The sequence below is a fragment of the Erpetoichthys calabaricus genome, chromosome 2, assembly GCF_900747795.2.
Source record: "Erpetoichthys calabaricus chromosome 2, fErpCal1.3, whole genome shotgun sequence".
NCBI lineage: Eukaryota > Metazoa > Chordata > Cladistia > Polypteriformes > Polypteridae > Erpetoichthys > Erpetoichthys calabaricus.
Window position 1 is genome coordinate 98,037,535 of NC_041395.2, and position 12,352 is coordinate 98,049,886.

At 36.3% G+C, this 12,352-nt stretch overlaps 1 protein-coding gene across 5 annotated transcripts in view; it reads left to right on the top strand.

Annotated features, from left to right (window-relative positions):
• The window catches only part of sergef (secretion regulating guanine nucleotide exchange factor), a 346,334-nt gene that overhangs the window by 71,905 nt on the left and 262,077 nt on the right, over window positions 1-12,352 (top strand). The window lies entirely within an intron of this gene.

Here is a 12,352-nt window from a genome sequence, read left to right on the forward strand (position 1 = left end):
CCAGATCCCTTCCTGTCAGAGTTTCTTCCAGAGCTTCCAATTGCCTTTGAATTTTGTAGGACACCATACCACTGACACTTTGATGTTTTTGTTTTTGCAATTTCTCTATTTTCTCAAATTGTTTACTTCAACCTGCAAGACCACTTTTAATTGCTTCAGAATATCTGTAGGTTGTAACCTATTAGTTGTTCCCTGAAGAAGGCTTGTTTGTAATTGTTTTTAATTTCCTTTTCTTCAGTTTTTGCTAGCTTAAACTTTAAATTTAAACCTCTGCTTACCTTTTCACCATTTAGGTCATTCATTGCATTTCAACTGATTAAATTTGAATATAAACTGGAAAAACTGAGGCATTCTAAAATTTTTGACTGGAAGTGTGCATTCAGTTCTTTACTTAATAAGAATTTAGAGGTGTCTGAGTAAATGGGGGAAAGCTTCTCCACTTCCCACTGATATCCTAATGTTCGATTTCTCAAGCCTTTCACCCTTGTACTGAAAACCTACTCAAAAGAAAAAGAAAACAGTGCTTCAGTCACTAAATATTCCCCTACCATTAAAATTATGAAAACAAACCATTAAAAAGATCTGTCTGCAACTGAACCAGTCACCCTTCTTGCCACCTTCTCAGGCTGTGATAAACAAATATGCAGGAACATCTGTAAAAAGTAGTTCAAAGGTCTACTGCTCCTCACAGTTTGGGGCATTTAATGGCAGTAACAACTGTTATCCCAGAAAGAGAAAGAAAAGAACATATTTAAAACCTATACACCATCCCATATCAACAACACTCTTCAGAACTTGAAGATGCATTGAAAATCAGATTTTCTCTGGATGTAAAGGAAGAGACCCCAGTTGTTGATCATAATGTGGGAATACCCTCGATGTCTGGAAATCATCCATGGCTGCCAAAATAACAGTCGTGCTGTAGTTAGGTCTTGAATGAAAGGTAGGCCAGATTCTTGCCATTATTGTGCCACTTGGAGGACCCACTAGTGATCTTTGTAATTCAGGAATTTTAAAATCAAAGGCACTGAATACATACATAAATCATGTGACATGTCTATATTTTAGGATAAAAATCTGGGAAGGTAGTTGCTTATCATTTTTCAAGAAAGATTGCATAGCATGTCATTCCCTTCCAAACCTTCTTTTAGTCCTGAAATGTGGAATTTAGAATGGCAGGCCCTATCATCAGGCTCCGTGACCTCAGACCGTAAAAATAGTGACACTGTCTTAAAGCCTTTTGACTTCCTGCCCATAGTAACTTGAGACAATTTTAGTCATACTACACTCTTACAAGTTGCATTTGCACTTCTTTTACTGCACATATTTCAACCCTTAACTCCAAATAGCTATGTTACATTCCATTTAGGGTAGAGTCTCATTCTGATAAAAAGGTTTTCCTGTCCTTAAAAAAGAATACCATGTCTGTATGGGTAATTCTGTTACCAAGCAAAGCTTTCTCTGCTCTGAGAGCCTTCTTTATTGGACTTAGGACTTTGAAGTAGATTCTCCTTGAGGAAGCAGCCAAAGCTGGAGCTTCTAGATTCAGGCAAATGTCAAAATTACTATTTTAATATGATGTTAATGTGTTAACATCATGGTGTTTTTTGTCAAATAGAGTTGAAGGGCAAACTTAAAATGCAGCCATCATCCTTAGGCATCAGGCATTTTTTCCTAACTCCATAACCCTTGGCTGCCTTTGTTTAAGCACAGATGTCCAAATTGTACCTTTTTTTTAAGGGATTTTGAAACTCATAGTCAGTTTGCTTTGTTCTGAATCAAGATGATTTGCTACTTTGTTTCAATTCTCAGTTCGGTTCTGTTTTACAGTGGAAACTTTCAAACAAACCAAAAGTTACAATAAACACCTTGTGGACATGTCATGGACTTCTTTTGTTAGGCCGAAATATTTTTTCCAGGAAAAAACTTCATGGAGGGTTGAGAATAGTCATGTTTGCACACTGACACGTTTTCCACAATTATTTGGTTTATTTACCAAACACAACACCATGAGCAAAACAACTATTATCAAACAAATGGAAAACTCCTTGAAAATTATGTGGTACTATGGTGCAAAAAGGACATGTTTCAAATGGGCAAGTGTACAAAAGAAGGTCAGTCCTGCTGAGTGCAGGCACTGATGTACTTTAATTATGACAGTAAACATATCGGTTGAGTTTTATTTAAATGTATGATGCTGTATATTTACTCTCCAGAAGCCACATTATGAACATAATGTGAACCTCAGTTTATTTAATCTCAAATCACATGTCTACTGTCTTAACTCTTGTAAATATTTGTTAATAGTGTTCATTTTTGGATTTTTGTTTAATTACCATTTACTGTATATAGTCAAAAGTAATCTGCTTCCAGTATCTGTATTGCATCTGAAAAGCAGACTGAGAGGATGCCCCACCTGTGTGCATCAGTTTCATTGTGCAAGATGAAGGATTTAATTGTTAGTCTCACAGGGTATTTCTATTTGATCCCCCCACCTCAATGTGCATTTTGATCGCCCATATCAAAAGTGAACATAAACTTTGGCAAACTCGAGAGGCTGTGAGCCTGAATCAGGTCCTAGTGTTGCTGTGATTGACTGGTAATTGTTAAGCTGTTTTATATGAACCGTGTTACATTTGTACTTATGTGCATATTTATTTTTACCTTTTTATTGCTTTTAATATTCCATGTTAACTTTCAACCCATTTTGCTGTGAATTAATTGTGCTTCTTACCAACAGCAGATGTTCAGTGTGACTGTCACGGCTTTCAGAATTTCACCCATAATGCACAGTATTGCATATAGTTAGGTCAGTCCATTGTTGGATCACGGTGCTGCACCAAGACCACCATTTCCAAAGAGTATCAGTCTTGTTGTTTTGTTCCCACCAGAGTGTAATTGACATATGCACATCTACCTAAACAAATCAGACTTTTCAGGAAATTGCACTAGAATTCAAATAAATGGCACCAAATTAACTAGGTGTGAAAATACCTTTAGACTTTCCTGCATCTGGTCAAAATTTTTAGTTTTGGAAGTATATTATGGTCACTCACTACATCATAATTTTTGATTATCTGTACCTTCTCAAGCTTTTTCTCTCATTTGTGCTTTAACATACTTTTGTAAAAAAACAGCCACTGATTACATATTTGAAAACCTGTTCTTGTACTCTATTGTTAACCCAGTTAATATTCAGGTAATTAGATTTATATTCTCCCCTTCTAGTCCTGCTTTTTATCTTACCATGTTAATTTTATTTATGTACCATCTTTTGTACATACAAATGAAACACAAAAGCAATTTTTATAGAGGCATAAGAAAAGGTTTGCGAACCCCTCTTAATTCTTTGTATTTTTGTTTATCATTGGCTGAGCTTTCAAAGTAGCAACTTCCTTTTAATATATGACATGTCTTATGGAAACAGTAGTGTTTCAGCAGTGACATTAAGTTTATTGGATTAACAGAAAATATGCATTATGCATCATAACAAAATTAGACAGGTACATAAATTTGGGCACCCCAACAGAGATATTACATCAATACTTAGTTGAGTCTCCTTTTGCAAATATAACAGCCTCTAGACGCCTCCTATAGCCTTTGATGAGTGTCTGGATTCTGGATGGAGGTATTTTTGACCATTCGTCCATACAAAATCTCTCCAGTTCAGTTAAATTTGATGCCTGCTGAGCATGGACAGCCTGCTTCAAATCATCCCATAGATTTTTGATGATATTCAAGTCAGGGGACTGTGACGGCCATTCCAGAACATTGTACTTCTCTCTCTGCATGAATGCCTTTGTAGATTTCAAACTGTGTTTTGGTACATTGTCTTGTTAGAATATCCAGCCCCTGTGTAAATTAAACTTTGTGACTGATGCTTGAACATTATCCTGTAGAATTTGTTGATATTGGGTTGAATTCATCTGACCCTCGACTTTAACAAGGGCCCGGGTCCCTGAACTAGCCCCACAGCCCCACAGCATGATGGAATCTCCACCAAATTTGACAGTAGGTAGCAGGTGTTTTTCTTGGAATGTGGTGTTCTTCTTCCGCATGCAAAGCACTTTTTGTTATGACCAAATAACTCAATTTTTGTCTCATCAGTCCAAAGCACTTTGTTCCAAAATAAATCTGGCTTGCCTAAATAAGCATTTGCATACAACAAGCGACTCTGTTTGTGGCGTGAGTGTAGAAAAGGCTTCTTTCTCATCACCCTACCATACAGATGTTCTTTGTGCAAATTGCGCTGAATTGTAGAACAATGTACAGATACACCATCTGCAGTAAGATGTTCTTGCAGGTCTTTGGAGGTGATCTGTGGGTTGTCTGCAACCATTCTCACAATCCTACAGATATGCCGCTCCTGTATTTTTCTTGGCCTGCCAGACCTGGGTTTAACAGCAGCTGTGCCTGTGGCCTTCCATTTCCTGATTACATTCCTTACAGTTGAAACTGACAGTTTAAACCACTGAGATAGCTTTTTGTAGCCTTCACCTAAACCATGATACTGAACAATCTTTTTTTTCAGATCTTTTGAGAGTTGCTTTGAGGATCCCATGCTGTCACTCTTCAGAGAAGAGTCAAATGGAAGCACAACTTGCAATTGACCACCTTAAATACCTTTTTTCATATTCAAGGCTTAACAAGCTAATCCAATCAATTTGGTGTTGTAAGTAATCAGTATTGAGCAGTTACATGCATTCAAATCAGCAAAATTACAAGGGTACCCAAATTTTTGCACAGCCAGTTTTCACATTTGATTTAATTTCATAGAACTAAATACTGCTCAACTGAAAATCTTTGTTCGGAAAACACCCCAGTACTCAGATGTTGCTAGGAAATGAAAGACATACCACTGTTATCTTTTTTTGTTGAAAGTAGAGTAAATTATTATGCAGGATGAGATGGGTTCCCAAACTTTTTCATATGACTGTATATAAAGATTTATATAGTAATAAAACTATAAAACCTTATTAAAAATACAACATACTAAAATATAATAAAGGAAATAATGTCAACATCAGGCCTTAAGAAAAACAGAATGGAAAAAAAATAAACATCCTGTGGGGTAGGATACACACACTATACAGGCTGCTCTGTTCGCGACAGCGTGTCGATTACACACACAGATGTATCAGGAAAGCTTGCTTTACACTTTCACAAAGGGAATGAAGACCAGCAAGCATGTAATCTTCGGTATTCTTTATAACAAGTATAACAAGTTCAACAGTGTAGTAATCGGCGTCTGCCCCTTTTCCCTTCAGATAGATGTATAAATCTGCAAAGTTGTAACAAGTCATGAACAAACATAATATTTATATTTCTTCTTTAAATATAACATTAAATTGCAAACTGAAAGTAGCTCTGCCTTAATGTACTGCACCACGCTGCCCGCTGCACACCATCTATATTTCTAAACGCCCATACGCTTGCTGCATCCGCTTCTGCTGTATGCAGATTTAAATGGCTCTGCATTTTATACACATCCAGATCTAATAATGTTTAGTATAGTCAATTGGTCAGTTAGGAGAGGAAAACACAAATCCAGCAGGCGAGAATAAACCTCTAGGTGTTGCCAAGGTGAAAAGATCACTCAGCCCTGCCCTGTGCATTCATCTATATTTAAATGTGGCAATGTTTATCCAATTAACACTTCCATTTTAAGAAAGTCTTATGTAGCATTCTTGTTTCTTTCCAGTATTACAGGCAGTTGCAGAGTACTTGAGCAGGTGGCAGTAGCACCGGGCATCACTACAGAAAACTGTCACAAAATAGAATTGTGAAAAAGCCAAATAAAAAGTGTGATTTTAGAAGTTTTTTAATCTTCCAAGGTAGAGCTGTTAAATAAGACAAAATTAATGTCAAATATTCATATTAAACATAAATATACAAATATATTTGAATGTGGGTGCTACATTTATGTTTGTAGTTTACATTTTTTCTCATAGTGCCTCTATAATGCATGAAGTGCTTAGAGTATTACTCATGCATGGTTGCTTAAAAGATGCAAGGTGTTTTGAGATGCTGGCAACAGCTGAAAGCAAGCCCTGAGAAAGATTCTCTTATATTGTACTGGTCTTTACAAATGCTTATATTTGGCTGCATCCCAGTGAACGTTTTGTCAATGCAACAGCAAATGCTGAATGCTGGATTTGCTGCAAGTTAAACACCTGCTTAATGATACACAGTGTGGCTGGATAACTGCAAACAAGGTTTGTACTATCTGTGTACAGCTGAAAATAAATCTTAAGATTGTTTCAATCTTCTAAAAGTTAAAGAACTGCTGCAAGGCTATTTTGAGAATGTGAACACACCTGAGCCACTTTCTGCTTCCAACCCTTTTAGTTAAATCTAATTTCCAAACACAAGATGAGAGCACTTGACCTGGATCCTACAGAAGGGAAAGAACTTTATAGACTGTATGCAGGTGAGACATCAAAGTCAACTGAGGAAGAAACTGGGCACACCCAGGAGGGACAGACTTGGGGGGTTAGGGAATTGCAACCTATTTTGGGGTAGTCTGTAAAAACCACCATTGCTTAAGAGAACGATGATTTGCAGTGTGTGATCCTGCATTGGATCATTGCAGTGAACTTGTTTGTTTGCCTAATTGATCCTAATGTATGTGATAAATGTCCTTTCTGTTCTAAGAAACTGTATTCTGTTTTGTTTTATGTTTCAGCCACTTTTATCTGTTGTGAAATCTAATGATTTGGATCTGTATTTAGTGAGTCTTTAGTTGTATTGTATCTGAGTCAAAGGATAATAAGAGTAGTAGCAGGACTGCCAGATATTTGCTAGGCTATTTATAAATAAGAAAAGAAAAAGTCGGCAATCAAAGAGAATTTAGTTTAGTTAAAGTGCTTAATGTGTAAAAACAACAGTATTGGATTATAAATTTTATTAAATGACCTTTAGCCTGCCAACTTTTATTAACCAGTGGTGTATAAATGAGGCAGTTTGTATAATAAGGAATGAGGACCTCATTTTTAGTTTGTAATTTTAATTCCAGGTTTTGGTAATTATGTTTTCTGAAATTATCTTTTTCTGGAGTATACCAACATTTTTCATTTCCATTAAGTCATTAAAGTTGTAACAACACATTATTCATGTTTTTTTGGAAAAATCACTTTATCAGTTTTGTGAAATTTGCTGTTGGGAGATTTATGTTTACATCAGTACATGGAAGAAAAGTTAGGTTGATATTAACACCTCCTGAAGGGTAATATTTAATTGACAATTAATTCAAATATCAAATGTGACAAACTCACAATGTTTTAATATTTCAGATCTCTCCTTATTTTATTTAAATTTGTTCTCACCTTCAGTTAAATTTAAACTAATCAGTTTAAGATGAATGCATGATTTCATAATTACAGTAACAGTCTTTGCTGTTTTGTTTTCAAGGTGCTGTGCATATGTAATAAGATTTTGTTGTTGCTTAGCCTATGTACTAAATCAGAATTAACCAATGAAGTGGACTAACCATACCCATTACTCATAACTAGACTTGTATTGAAGGATGTTATCAATGGCAGTTGACGATTAATTACTTGCATCATCAGTGGATATTACCTTGCTAATGGTGTGAAGCATGTGAATACATTGTAAATATCCTATTTACTGTAAGCATGTGTATTTCAACTGAATGCATATATACTGCATTGTTCACACTTTGAGCATGTGAATACATTGTAAATATCCTGTTTACCCTAAGCATGTATATCCCAACTGAATGCAGATACAGTAATCCCTCCTCCATCGCGGGGGTTGCGTTCCAGAGCCACCCGCGAAATAGGAAAATCCGCGAAGTAGAAACCATATGTTTATATGGTTATTTTTAGAATGTCATGCTTGGGTCACAGATTTGCGCAGAAACACAGGAGGTTGTAGAGAGACAGGAACGTTATTCAAACACTGCAAACAAACATTTGTCTCTTTTTCAAAAGTTTAAACTGTGCTCCATGACAAGACAGAGATGACAGTTCTGTCTCACAATTAAAAGAATGCAAACATATCTTCCTTTTCAAAGGAGTGCAAAGCAAGCAGTCAAAAAAAAAATCAATAGGGCTTTTTGGCTTTTAAGTATGCGAAGCACCGCCGGTACAAAGCTGTCGAAGGCGGCAGCTCGCACCCCCTCTGTCAGGAGCAGGAAGAAAGAGGAAGAGAGAGAGAGAGAGATAGAGAGACAGATAAAAAAAATCAATACGTGCCCTTTGAGCTTTTAAGTATGCGAAGCTCCGTGCAGCATGTCCTTTCAGGAAGCAGCTGCACACAGCCCCCCTGCTCACACCCCCCTACGTCAGCGCAAGAGAGAGAGAGAGAGAGAAAGTAAGCTGGATAGCTTCTCAGCCATCTGCCAATAGCGTCCCTTGTATGAAATCAACTGGGCAAACCAACTGAGGAAGCATGCACCAGAAATTAAAAGACCTATTGTCCGCAGAAACCCGCGAAGCAGCGAAAAATCCGCGATATATATTTAAATATGCTTACATATAAAATCCGCGATGGAGTGAAGCCGCGAAAGCCGAAGCGCGATATAGCGAGGGATCACTGTATACTGTAAATACATTGTTCACACTTTGCATTTATGCTAGAAAGTTTAAATGTGCCTTTAGCAGACAGAAACAAATTTGATTAAGTTTTCACTTGCTAAATGCAAATTAGCAATCTGACAATTACTTCTGTTGTGGGATTTAACATATTGAGTGTGCTACAGTTTTGAATGCTTCATGTATTTTTACTTATAATGGTGATCCACAGAGGAAGTTAACTGCAGCTTCAGCTGAAATCAGTTGTGCATTCCAAACAGCTCTCTCTGTAGTACGTATACGTCAGTCTCCTATGTTGGCTTGCTCTCTCTCCTGTTTTAACCAAAACTGTGTTACATGTTCTTTCAATGTGTTTCTCACATTTTATTTGTTATGCTAATGAATATTAATTAGGCATCAAAAATCCAATGTTTGGAAAAAAAAAAAACTTAGTTGAGCTGTTAAAACAGCATACTTCTATTTGCAAACAGTACTTGTTCCAATGATATGCACTTTTGTTACTGTATTTCAAATTATACCAGAGTTGTATGCCTAATTTTTGTAAGTATTATGAGCTAAGTCATGTAAATGTCTGGCCAATATAAATGTTTTGAAACACTAAACAAATACATTTTATTTAGCAATGAACTTATGACATAGTGCAGATTTGCATGTTCCAAGAGTGTAGCCATTTCCTTTACATTGAGAGAATGAATGTGATATCTCCATTCCTTTGTCAAGGCTATGTATGGTGAGGCACTGAAAAGTGATACATTTTGCTATCATTTATAACTCGCTCATTCAAATGCGTATCACGAGTTAAAGAAATTACAGCTCCTAGCAAATTGGTTATAAACTCACATCATCAAAATCTCAAAGCAAGCACAAATCATATTTTTCTTATTTCTGAACTAATTCAGATAAATGTGTGAAAAATGAAGACTTTTTTTTGCCTTGAAAGAGCAGCGTGATTTTCATTTTTTTAAGTTAAATTGTGGAAGTTTTAAAAATAGGTGTGTCACCTGTAGTCCCATGCTGTATAATCAAAGCAGAAAACACTGCAGTGAATTATCTAATTTCCTTAAGAAATTTCTACCACACCTTGCGTCTTGTTAACCTGAATTGAGCACATGTCATTTTCAAACTCTCAGCACATACCTGATTTTAACACAAGTAAAAAAATGTGTTAGAGGAGGATAACCTGAGACCATCCAATTAATTAGTGTAAACCTAAACAATAGCTGTTTCAATGATTCAGTCTTTAAATGCACTACCCTCATTTCCTTTATAGAATTAATGCATGTTGGCTTGAGCATGATTTATCTCACTTAACTAGTATTCTTTTTCTATCCTTTAATTCTTTCCTCACTGGTAAACCAGCTCACTTATTTCCTGTTAGAGCCTGCAATTCCAGTTTATTAGTTACTTATTATCCCACAGTTTCTCTTGCACTCTACTTCATCTGCCAGCACTCCCACCCTCAACACACACATTTTTCTCACACAGTAATTTTGCTCCTGAGTAGATGAAGAAAAAGCAAAAAAAGCCTCCTAATTAAGAAAACATGCTATAAAATGCACTTCTTTGCCCTTTAGTTGCATCCATAAACAATGTTTTTAGGAGCAAACACTGCAGTTTAGTTAAACTTCAAACAGAAAACTTCAAACACGCATACTCTGTCCAGCCCATCAAAGAAGGATTTTTGTCATGATGCAGTACATGCTGTGTAGGTTAGCAAATGTCTTAGAATATAGACACTGTCTTCTTCTTCATTCTCTTTTTGGTCTTCTAGGTTATGAACATGAATTCATAACTTAAACAGATAGATGTTTTATTGATCTTAAGAAGAAACTGCAATGCTACAGCAGGCAAGACATAATAACTGCAAACAAATAAATAGATATTTTCATACTGTAATCTGCAGAAACCTGAACTTTTTGGAATGTCAGTAAATCATAATCAAGCCATAGGTGTCCCACGTGTAGACCAGGGTGTCCTACAGAGACTGTGAGACCAGTACCTTAACCAACATCCTGTTCTTCGCACTCTCTCCACTGAGTCAGCCTGGTGCCCAGGATAGAGACAGCTTTTGTAATTAAGTTAAGGTTATTGGCATCTCCTCTTCTCATGCTCCAAGATATACAGTAGTTCCAGTGCATATATGAAGTGTTGTACACATGCCAAAGAACTTCAGCACCACCTCAGGGGGTAATTCTGGCCCTTTTTGTATATGGATTTGTGATTGCAGGCCAATACAAATTTCTTTCTGGGTGCATCTTTAGTACTAGGGTGCTGTACCGTGTTAGCCATTATGAATGTAGAGAAAAGCCAAGCAAAATGACACCTTTTATTGGCTAACTAGAAAGATTATAATATGCAAGCTTTCGAGGCAACTCAGGCCCCTTCTTCAGGCAAGATGTAATTTTTAATGTTGATTACATCTTGCTTGAAGAAGGGGCCTAAGTTGCCTCGAAAGCTTGCATATTATAATCTTTCTAGTTAGCCAATAAAAGGTGTCATTTTGCTTGGCTTTTCTCTGGGTGCATCTTGAAATACTTGTGTACTATACCTGAACCACCACATCTTTGACTGAGGTATTCATTATGTGAGATGTTAAGGCTACAGATCCATAGTATTTATTTCGATCTGGTTAAATTTCCTTGGTATTGTTTTCATGCTGAGACTGAGATGAAATTTGTGCCTCACATATTTGACTGCCACATTCCCTGGGTACTTTATAGCTGATTACCGCCTGCTCTTTACCATTATTTTCTTCAGCTGACCAGCAAATGTTGGAAATATTGTATTGGTAGGAGGCCATCCATATTGCTTAGGTGCTCTGCTGAAGAGGGGTTCCTGAAAACAGACGTTAGTGCTTCTTATTTGAATGTATTCTGTGGACAGTTGGCAATAATACAAAACCAACAAAAGACACACACATATAAAGAACACCCTTTGAACTCAGTCTTTATACCCTTTGCTCTCACTGATCTTTATCTTCATCTCTCTCTGGACATGCTTTAACCCCTCAATATGTCCATTCTGAAGGAATAAGGGATGATGATGGATGTTGTGATGTAGTTGAAAGCGTCAAGGAAAAAAATCACAAAATGCTGACAAAAGCAATAAAGACAAGGATCTTTGATGCTAGGCACTATGTATACTCATCTCATTTCTCTTCAGGTAGCTTATTTAGGGAGTTATGATATTGCAGTGATTAGCAATGCCATATGCTTAAGAGTCCTAGAAAGAGCATTAAAATGGACTGTATAGGCTTTGTTGTTTGTGCATTATGGCTTTAAGCCATATACTTGCAATACTGAAGGTTTTTTTCAGAGAGATGAGTATTTACAGGGCCTTTCATTTTTAACAAGATTTTGGCAATAGTTTTAATTTTAATTAGTCATTTTTATGCTGCAAAAGTTAATATTTATTAATGGTTATATTATTGATGAGATATTAGCTTTTTTCCCCTTCATGGTAGCTTGTAACCTTTAAATTATGCTTATTCTCCAACAACTGAAGCATAATCTGAAAACGTTATGGGAGAATAGTTGTTTGTTCTGTCTGTACATGTAAATGTCACTAAGTGCAATGAGCACTATTTTTGCATTTGAAGGGTTTCTTTGTTTTGTGGATGTATTAAAAAGAAGAGTTTTCTTTCCCTTAGTTTCTAAATAAATATAGATTGCTCTTGGCTTGATAATGCAGGCAGCATCTGCCATGAAAACCATGAAAATTCATCATGTTTATGATGTATTATTACTGTCTTTTGTTTTAATCTTCTCTGTTTTTAAAATCTGACAGCTGAAGGCTAA